We start from the raw sequence: 10,862 nt of genomic DNA, 5'->3' as shown, positions 1-10,862 counted from the left end.
AGGGGTGAGGCCGGCTGAGCCAAGCGGCGGCTCCGCCCTGTCAGCACCTCTACCGACCCGGCGACTGCTCGGGCTGCCTCTGGGCCGTACAGAAATATGGCGACCTCCTGACAGCCGCTCCTTGATCCCCGCCCCTAATTAATTCTTGGCGTTTGCCATAGGCCAGGCCGCCGAGCGGGAAAGCGCGGGGGCCGAGGGGAGGGCGCGTGGGGAGGGGCGTGAATGAAGCAAGAGGAGGGAGAGCATGTATGGGATTTCTGGAACCTAGTACCGCTTAAGCTGCATGACTAACAGACAAGATAAGACAAGTCTTTCAAGTTCTAAAGACTACAGTGTTGCTATCTGGGAAGATAGCAAGCTCGCCTGATGGGAAAACATTCTACCTACTCTGCCTCAAATGCCTCCAGAAGCACCCAGAACTTTCTGGAAGGCATTTAGCAAACTATCTCCAAAGTCTTGCTAGAATGCAGGGACGGTGTTTCTAAAAGGAGAAATTTGATTCACTTAAATACCGCCAAGTAGGGGATTGGTCGAGTTATGAAGTATGCATAAAATGAAATGCCGTGCAGTTCTTAAAGGCCATGTTTGTAGATAAGTATGTGTTTATGTAGAAAAATATTCATGAAGGAATGAAGAAAACAAGGAGTTACAACATATTGTGGAATGCATGATGCCTTTTCTATTGCAAAAACAAGTATATGTGTATGCATATATACATATAAATGCATACATACACACATATACACACATACAACAAAAACCACTTGATATACAGCAAGATGATATCTCTGGGTCTTGAATTAGACACTTTTTCCTTTTTTCTTACCTGTATTTTCTAATGTACTATAAATATACCCTGATAATAGAAAAATAGATTCGTTAAAAATATATGTAACATTCTATGGCATGAATGAACTATAATTTATTTATTCCTTTATGGTAATTTAGGTTGTCCTCTTTTTTTAATTTTGACAATACAAAAAATGCTCCTTCACATTCATGTACAGGTCATTAATTTCTGATACTGTTATCTCCACAGAATGAATTCCAAAAGATGAGATTGCTGCATCTAATAGCATGTGCATGGTTTAATCTTAATAAATGCTGTAAGATAGGCAATTTGCCCTCCCAGCAACAATTGGCGCTATTTTGCCATGTTCATAGCACTAGATGGTCCCAATCTTTTAACTTTTTGACAGTCTTTTCAATAAAAAATAGTATCTCCTTATTGTTTTAATTTGCATTTTCCTGACTACCAGTAAGGTTGAATATCTTTTCAAATGTTTAGTATACATTTGCATCTCCTCTTCTATAAATGCCTGTTTATGCCTTGGAGCATCATTTTTTACCCCCACTGGGTGCTTTACATCTGTCTACTTTTTAGTTATCTTTTCTTCAAATTTTTAAAATACACAAAAGTACAGAAAACAATATAATGAATCCCATGTATTTATTACTCAGATGCAGTAATTATCAAGACTGCCACACCTGCTGCAATGGACTGAACATTTGTGCTCCCCAAAATTCGTATATTGAAATCCTAACTCCCAATATGATGGTATTAGGTATTAGGATTAGGAGTTGGGGCCTTTGCCAAGTAATTAGGTCATGAGGGTGGAACCCTCATGATGGGATTAGTGCCTCATAAAAAGGACCCCAGAGAGCTCTCTCACCCTCTTCCACGAGGACTCAAGAAAGGGTCTGAATTCTGCAACCCAGAAGAGGGACCCTACCAGAACCTGACCATCTGCTGTTAATATGCAACCTAGTCTATGGTACTTTGTTAACAGCAGCCAGATCTGACTAAGGCACTTGTTTTCTATATCCCTTTTCTTCTTCTTTTTCATTTCTGTAAGCTGTGAGCATTTCAGGGCAAATCTCAAACATCATGCCATTTTATTTTATATACTTCAGTGTTCTTTAAAAACATGTACATTTTCTAACAAACATAACCACCATGCCACTTTTATACCAAACAAAATTTATACTAATTCTTTGTTATCTTCTGATACCCAGTCTTTTTTTTGAGACAGGGTCTAGCTCTGTCACCCAGGCTTTAGTGCAGTGGTACGATCTTGGCTCACTGCAGCCTTGACCTCCTGGGATCAAGCAATTCTCCCAACTCAGCCTCCTTAGTAGCTGGGACTACAGGCATACACCATCACACCCAGGTCATTTTTTTACTTTTTATATTTTCTAGAGATGGGGTTTTGCCACGTTGCCCAGGCTGGTCTCAAGCTCCTGGGCTCATGCAATCCACCTGATTTGGCCTCCCAACGTGCTGGGATTACAGGCGCAAGCCACTTTGCTTGGCGCAGTCCATATTCTGATTTCCCCCAATTGTCTCAGAAATGTCTACTTACAGTTGGTTTGTTGAAATCTAGACTCCAAGTGCACACATTGCACATGGTTATGTGTCTTAAATCCATTTTAATCTAAAAGTCTCCCCTCTCTTTTTTTTTATTCATGCTATTGATTTTTTTTTTTTTTTTTTTTTTTTGGTAGAGATGGGTTCTCCCCACGTTGCCCAGGCTGCTCTCGGACTCCTGGGCTCAAATGATCCTCCCACCTCGGCCTCCCAAAGTGCTGGGATTACACGTGCGAGCCATCGTGCCCAACCCCTTTAGTTGTTAAACAAACCGAGACAGTTGGACTGTTGAATGCCCTACATTTTCATTTGTCTTGCTTCTTCATGTTACTTAACTTGCTCTTCTTGTTACAGGAAAAAGTGTAACTTAACTATAAACCATAAATTGTCTCTAGAGTCTTAGAGTCTAGTACAATGTTTTCTAAATAGGAATGCTCATAGATGGTGCTATATAGTTCCCATTGCATCACATCAGGAAATACATACTGTGCAACACTTAGACATGTTCAGATTCATCATTGACTTCAGGGAGAGGCAGCCTGAAGCTTCCACTATAAATTTCTCCACCAACCTTTTACTTTATGGTTTCATTGTCTGAAAAACATATGTTATTAGGACTGTAAAATTATGATAGTCAATCTCATAATTTCTTCTAATTTATTAACTGGATCATTCTGTATAGAACTTACCCTCATCAACCATGGCTATTTGGTTCATCTGAAATACAATTTATATAGGAAGGACATGATAAATGCTTAACTCTTTACATTTAATTGGCAATTTTTAATGTAAAGAGATGACGTCTGTGATGGATACTGTGATGTGTCAGCCCACCTCTCATTTCAATAAAAGACTTGTTGACTGAGCTGCTAAGAGAAATGTTGACAGACTGCCTTCAGCTGTTAGCCCTTCAGGGATTGCTTCAGGTAATCTCTGTTTACCCAAGGTCACAAACTTTTCTGGGGCAGCCTGCAGTAACTGATCAAAGAGGGGGTATAAAGACCTGACTGTCTCAACCCAATTTGGGACAACTGGGAAGGGTCATTCTAACTCCAAGTCTCTCTGTGGGGTTGGCTCTCTGCTGTTGAACCTGCATTGTAGCTCAGTGTTCCCCTCTGCCCACACCTACTTCATTGCACAGATCCTAATCTAAGAATACCTCTTAATAAGCACCCTGCACAGAAAGCTCTTTCTTGGAATCTGCCTCCTGGGGAACTCAAACTGTAACACTTGAAATTGGGAGTGATCCAAGAAATTTGGGACTATGATGATATTTGGTAAAAGGTGAAAGATTTATATGATCTGAAGAGAAACCAGAGCATTTGGATGATATTTGGGAGCTAAATCACTTACTGCCCTGTTGGCAATAAGGACCATATCACAGAGTGGATGGAGTACAGATAGCCCCCTGCCACAAGGCAGCAGTCCTATTATTGTTAAAACTTCCACCAGGTGGTGAATTGGAATGGTTAAAGGGAACGTATAATCTTCTGTGATGTTTCAAGTGTTTGAGAAATATAGAGGAAGTAGTAGCTATAAGACCAATGGGAAGGCAAGGTAGGAGGATCACTTGAGCCTAGGAGTTCAAGGCTGCAGTGAGTTATGATCATGCCACTGTACTCCAGCCTGAGCAACAGAGTGAGTCCCTGACTCTGAAACAAAGCAAAACAACAACAAAAAGAACCAATGGAATTTAGTGGTATTGAGCTCTAAAAAGGAGTAAACTCCCAATGGAGAAATAGAGACACATTTGCTATGTCAAAATCAGGATGCTGCCCGGGAAAGAATGAGACCCTGACACATGGTTTGGGGCTATCTAGATTGATGCTACCAAAATCTTGAATCCTTAGATTTCCCTGAACCAGCTGAGCCCATAGAACTGGTGCAATTTCCCTATTGGTAGTACCCACGCCCGCCCCATCCTCTTGCTTGCAGACATGCAAAGCTTCTCGCCAACAAGACAACATGTGCTTTCCCCTCCCCTCCTTGCCATTAGGCCTATAACAAGGGCTAAGGCACAGCATGGACATGTGAGACCTGATCAAGGAGAAGAGCGATTGTACGTCAAGAAGCTGCATGATACCCAGTATGGATCGGCAGGAACTGGAAGGGTTCACATGGAATTGAATTCTGAGACTGCTTGATCAAGAGAGCTAGACTATAAGGTGGGACAACAGGCAGTTTATCAATTTTGGAGCACTACTCTGGAATACAGGATTTAACGCTCTGGAAAGGACCACATGGGGTAAAGCAGTCTCACAATTAGATGACCCCTTGAAATACACAAAAAGTGATGACCCATGCTAAGTGAGGTTGAAATGCCAGCATTGCTGTGATAGTAGTAGAAGAAAGGATGAAAAGATTCAGAAGTGAGCCTACTGTAGTGGATAGATCAAACAAGCCTGGAAAACTCAAACAGAAAAACCCAGGATACACCATTTATCAAGGCGATAAGGAATGTGCTAGCAAGAAGGGCACCAGCACCACTGAGAAATTCACTGGTGGCTCTCTCTGTAGGTCAGGCTTGATGGTGGAGAGACCCTTCCAACTACGTTCATTATAGCAGGACTCTGAAATGGTAGAGATACTATGGCTGAGTTCACTATCTAAAGTCAGGTAGGGGCATGATCATAATGAGTGGCAAGATTGAAGGAGCAGCCAGAGGAGACTGAAGTACAGTTATGGAAATGGTAAATAGAATATGGCCTCCCTAGGGGAAAAATAGATAGGCAGGGATAATAAGTGTCTATTCTGGAGAAGTTTAAACCAGAACCCTTATGTCTGGATCAAGCATTCATAGTCTTCCTTGCAGAGTGACCCACTGCCATTTCTTCCTCCCTAAGCACAGCACAACATGTTGAAAGCTTTACTTAGCCCTCACTCTTGTTTGACTCAAGACTCTTCACCTCTAGAAATGCCCATTTACTGCCTTCAAAAAGATGTGCTTGCATGGCCTGTCTCGCTTGCTGTCGGGCATGGTGTATCAGCGTGTTTACTATTATACTTGTGCGATTTGGTGTTTAAACAAAAGCTTTGTACCCTCCTGATTGGCAAGTGAGGTCAGAGCCCCCCTCTCGGCTCCTCTCCAGCTCCCAACGACAGAGGCAATTCTGAGGGGCCAAGGCAGCTGCTGAAAGTCCAGGGTTTGGCCTTCCCAAGGTCCTGCTGCCACTGCCCAGCAATAAACAGAAGCAGCAAACAAATCAATACAAATCCATCACTGTGGCTCCACGGGACCCTAAAAAGGCCATAATGCAAAGTTCCTCATGCTTCACCACCAAACAGGGCTCTAACAGCAGCTGGCACATCTGTGAGGGAGGATCCCAATGAACAGAACCTGGAAGTTGGTTCAGCATGGGGGCCTGTGGTGAAATCCTGAGTTTTCTGCAAAATGAGGAGCAGGGAAATGCTTCAGCAGGGTGTGGCAGAGCCCTCTGAGAATCCCTAGCATGACTCTGCCTTGGGGCAGAGCTTTGGACCTCCAGGCCAGCCTCCACTACCCCTGATCCAGGGCCTTGGGTCTGAAGCACTGAGCTGTCTGTATTACTGTTTTTATTTCAAGCTGTCCCTTCTCCTAGGCCAGGCTGAGTTCCCTTAGCTACACTCCCATCACCTGTGGAGGAACCCTGGAGGAGCTGCAGAGGCACTTGGAATTTCCTCCTGGTCAGTTAACCCTGTAACAAGTAGCTCCAGTTGTTTGACACATGCATGTAATCATTACCATGCAGACCGTTCCAGCATGTGTTTGGGGGGGGCGGGTGTTTCTCCTAACACCTTTTGACCCATTGGGGAAGTGTCACAGGCCACGTTCCCAGGGAAGCAGGCTCTGAGAACTTCATGGGTAGGAGGTTTATTGGGGAACACTGTCAGGATCAACAACTGTGGGGAGTACAGAAAGCAGAACTGGGCAGAGGAGGAAGTGGGACCGGAATGCAGCCATGACAAAGGCCTCAGGGGATCCCAGGAAAAGCTCAGAGTTTCCCAGAATTGTGGCAAGGGGCTAGGCATTTATGCTCCTCCATCAAGCAGTCATGGGATGCAGGCCACCAGCTGGGAAGGATACATGACCTTCGACATGGCGGCTGTCTTCAGTCAAGGGCCATTCCCAGAGACGGGCACAGCTGTGCGCTGTCAGCCATCAGTGCACCCTACAGCTGGGAAATGATACTTCAGTGCTCAAGGGGAGGGGTGGAGGCGGGCAGTGCCAGGCATTCAGTTCAGCAAGTTGCTTCCCCTCTCTGGGTCCCAGTTTGTCACCTGTAAGTTAAGTGGCAAGGGTGAACTCTAGGATCCCTTCCAGTTCCAGGGCTCTATGAATCCACTGGCCATCCCCTCTGGCTCCACTACCACCCCCTTCCTAATAAGCTGTCCCCAGTTTGGCATCCCACCTCATCTTACATGTTTGCAGCAGCTTCTCATTGATTATGACACAGTCCAAATTCATGAGGTGACTTGCAAGGCCCTCTACAATCTAGCCCAATGCTTCCCTACAGCGTCCTTCCTCATTACTTATTCTCCACTGTGAACATTTTGAACATCATGTGAACATCTCCTCTCCTTTTTCCATGATGTTTTCTCTGCTTTTTCAATAAGGATGTGTCTTTTATGCATTCATGAACAGGGTATAATGGAAAGAGTTTGGAGCCAGACCTGGGCTGGAATCCAAGTCCGGCTCTCATAAGCTGTGTGAAATTAGGCAGGTCACTTAAGCTCTCTGAGCCTATTTCCTCCTCTTCTGATGGTTGTTTCAAGAAGCAAATGAGATAATGTAGGTGAAGTGCCTAGCACAAACCTTAGTAGAGCTCAATAAATGTGAGTTCTCTTCCCTTCTCCCTTTGTTGAAATGGTTGAACCTAAACAACATCATCCAATGATTAGTTTCAAAAATCTTTTAGAAGAATAAATGCTGTATGTAATTTGGTACCTTTCTTGCTAATCCTTCACTCAAGAAAAATCAAGTCACTCTGAATTCTTAGTCTGGCACCAGATAAATTCCCAGACTATGTTCAAACTGCTCGCTGGACTGCAACTGTCAGTGTCCAAGGCCTCTCGGCCCTAGTCATAAGAACATGAGAACATAGATGCCTTTTTATTCCTTTTGCTAAGAAGCATCAGCCGGCATCACCTGGGAACTTGTTGAAAATGTACATTCTCAGGCACCATCACCCCAGACCTGTGATCACAAACTCTGGGGATGGACCCAGTAATCTGCATGATATCCTGGGTGATTGTGATGCTCGCTGGGGTTTGAGAACCGCCACTGGTCTAGGGCTTGGGGCTCATCTTGGGCCACGTGCTCCAGGGTTCCCTCCACCACCCTCTCCCCACCCAAGAAGAGGGAGGCATGTCAGCAGAAGCTGGAGAACTCTAGAGGAAGTCGAGCTTTTGTCAGGAGACCTTGGGGTAGCCAGTGCTCTTTGACAACTGTAGGAGCCTCAGGAACAGGTTGTGGAGCGCCACCCATAGCCCCGCCTCCCAGAACTAGAACCTCCTCCAGGTCACATGGTACAGTCCCCACCCCTGCACGAGGCCTCGCAAGACCAGAGACCCCTGACCTTTAGGCCTACTCTGCACAGCCCCTAAAGCACTAGTTCTCAAAGTGTGGGCCCCAGACCAACAGCTTTCCACCATCTTCCCACCTGGGAAGATGTTAGAAAAACAAATTATCAGGCTCCACCCCAGACCTACTACAGGTGATTCTGATAAAGGCTCAAGTTTGAGAACCACTGGCCTAGACTTTGCAAATGAGTTTAACTTAGTTTGCTTTTTACGCCAGATGCTGTGGCTCATGCCTGTAATCCCAGTACTTTGAGAGGCCGAGATGGGCAGATCACGAGGTCAGGAGATCAAGACCATCCTGGCTAACATGGTGAAACCCCGTCTCTACTAAAAATACAAAAAAATTACCCGGGCATGGTGGCAGGCACCTGTGGTTCCAGCTACTCGGGAGGCTGAGGCAGGAGAATGGTGTGAACCCAAGAGGTGGAGCTTGTAGCGAGCCGAGGTTGCGCCACTGCACTCCAGCCTGGGTGAGAGCGAGACTCCATCTCAAAAAAAAAAAAGAAAAGAAAAGAAAAATACCCGAGTGTAGTGGCATGCACCTGTAGTCCCAACTACTTCAGAGGTTGAGGTGGGAGGAGTGCTTCAGCCCAGGAGGTCGAGGCAAAACCATCACAGCAGTGAGCAGTGATCACCATTGCACTCCAGCCTGAGCAACAGAGCGAGACTCTGTCTCTTAAAAAATGCTTTTAAGACCTTCCCATTCTCTGGCTACTTCTTCTTTACTACACAGGAGATAAAAAGTAAGACAAAGACTTGCTGATGAGAGGATCTAGAAAGCTGTGCTTTCTAATTAGGCGAAACTCCCTTTCCACTCTTCTCTTTGGATTTGTCTGTTCTGTCCACTTGTTTTGAATGGGACCTGTGGCTGGTCCAAGTTGATTTGTACTTGATACTTATTTCTCCAATGGCTTGTTGCTACTGGTAAAAGCCTTGGCACACAACACAGAACACTTGGACTATAATACAAACAAGCATTTCAAACAGAGATTTAAACCACTTTCATGACATCCACTGGCATGGTATGTTTTACAGCTTTGATTTCAGTTCCAGTTGTGAAGACTCAGAGATTTCAAAAAATAAAGAAAATAAGGGGCAGAAGTGGGGCGGCCTACTCCCCAGCTGGCAGATAAATTAGAGATCGAAACAGATCCAGGGAGCTCAATTAGTCAGGCTTTTTTATAGTGAAGGGGACAGGGGATGGGGCTTGGGCATGATTCAGCTGAGGAGCCCTTGCTGAGGAAGGAGAAGAGTGGGACATGGCCGGGCTGGCTGAGGAAGAAGAGTGGGACATGGCCGGGCTGCCTGAGGGCATGCATAGGAGACACTGGAGCCTCAGGAGAGCTCTGTGGGTGAAGCCAGGAGGGCAGAGCAGAGCCAGGGTCTCAGGCCTAAGGTCTGAAAATGTGGCCTGATAAAGGACTTCCCTCCCCAGCCAGAGCCATGGCTGCATGAGAGCCAAGTGGGCAAAGGTGTGCCCTGAAAACAGAGGCAAAGGCTTACTGGGGGAGATGTCAGAGCTCACCCTGTGTACCTGCTAGTCTGAGGGAGATGACAAGAGCAAAGTACTAGTCTCCTTCACTTCCTCTCAGCACCCTTGTGCCTCAACCAGGTCTGCGTGCGCCCCTTCCCTTTTCCCACTTGGAAGGAAACTATCACAGAGACCAAGATGAACCCCTGGGGCTCCACACCACTATCCAGCTCAATGCCAAGCATAAGGCCTTCCTAAAGAAAGCCACTCTCCTGTTTGAGTTTTGTTTGTTTAAAAGGAACTCTCCCTGTCTTTCTTTTCCTGGAGTCTCCTCAGGGGCTCGAGTGGACCTGCCACAGGACATGGGCCTTGGCTCAGCACAGAGCATGTGGGCTCAGTGGTTTCTGTTTTCCCATCTTGACACATCTGGGCGGCCTGCCTCCTGGTTCTTACCTGACAAAGATCTCAGAGCATCTCAGGGGGAAGAAAAGGGAAGCCTCAGCTACCATGAGGGATGACGGGACAGGCAGGAGAAACCTATGATAGAGAGAAGGGAGGTGCAGACCAGGCAGGTATTCTGTTAGCTCACTACAAGCTGCTGTCCCTGGGAGTCCTTCTTCTTGGTGCCAGCCGGCCACAGGTGTCAGCCTTCTGCAGTGAATCAAGAAGATATGTTCTCTGGGTGCACAATGTTCAGAGGGAAGAAGGCACTTGTCTCACCTATGCACAAAGGACTAGATGAGTAGCTTGTTAGCTCATCCAGGTAGGGCTTATCCCAAGTGCAAGTGTGCGTGTGTTTCAGTGGGGGTAGGGGACATTTAAATGGTATGATACATAGATTGTATGCATTTGCCAAAGTCATCAAATGGTACACTTAAAATTTATGCATTTCATTGTGTGAAAATTTTTACCTAAGAAAAGAAATGCAAACGAACATTGATCTCCAATGATATGCAGACTAAAGTGTTTCCAGGAAAGTATCTTCATGTCTGCAACTTATTTTGAAATGCATCAGAAAAGTAGGTGAGCAAATCAAAACCACAATAAGATACCATCTCACACCAGTTAGAATGGCAATGATTAAAAAGTCAGGAAAGAACAGGTGCTGGAGAGGATGCGGAGAAATAAGAACACTTTTGCACTGTTGGTGGGACTGTAAACTAGTTCAACCATTGTGGAAGACAGTGTGGCGATTCCTCAAGGATCTAGAACTAGAAATACCATTAGATCCAGTCATCCCATTACTGGGTATATACCCAAAGGATTATAAATCATGCTGCTATAAAGACACATGCACACGTATGTTTATTGCAGCACTGTTCAGAATCGCAAAGACTTGGAACTAACCCAAACGTCCATCAATGATAGACTGGATTAAGAAACTGTGGCACATATTCACCATGGAATACTATGCAGCTATAAAAAAGGATGAGTTCATGTCCTTTGTAGGGACATGGATGAAGC

Source organism: Mandrillus leucophaeus, unplaced genomic scaffold, assembly GCF_000951045.1.
Source record: "Mandrillus leucophaeus isolate KB7577 unplaced genomic scaffold, Mleu.le_1.0 Scaffold949, whole genome shotgun sequence".
In the NCBI taxonomy this organism is placed as follows: Eukaryota; Metazoa; Chordata; class Mammalia; order Primates; family Cercopithecidae; genus Mandrillus; species Mandrillus leucophaeus.
This window is presented reverse-complemented; position numbering follows the sequence as displayed.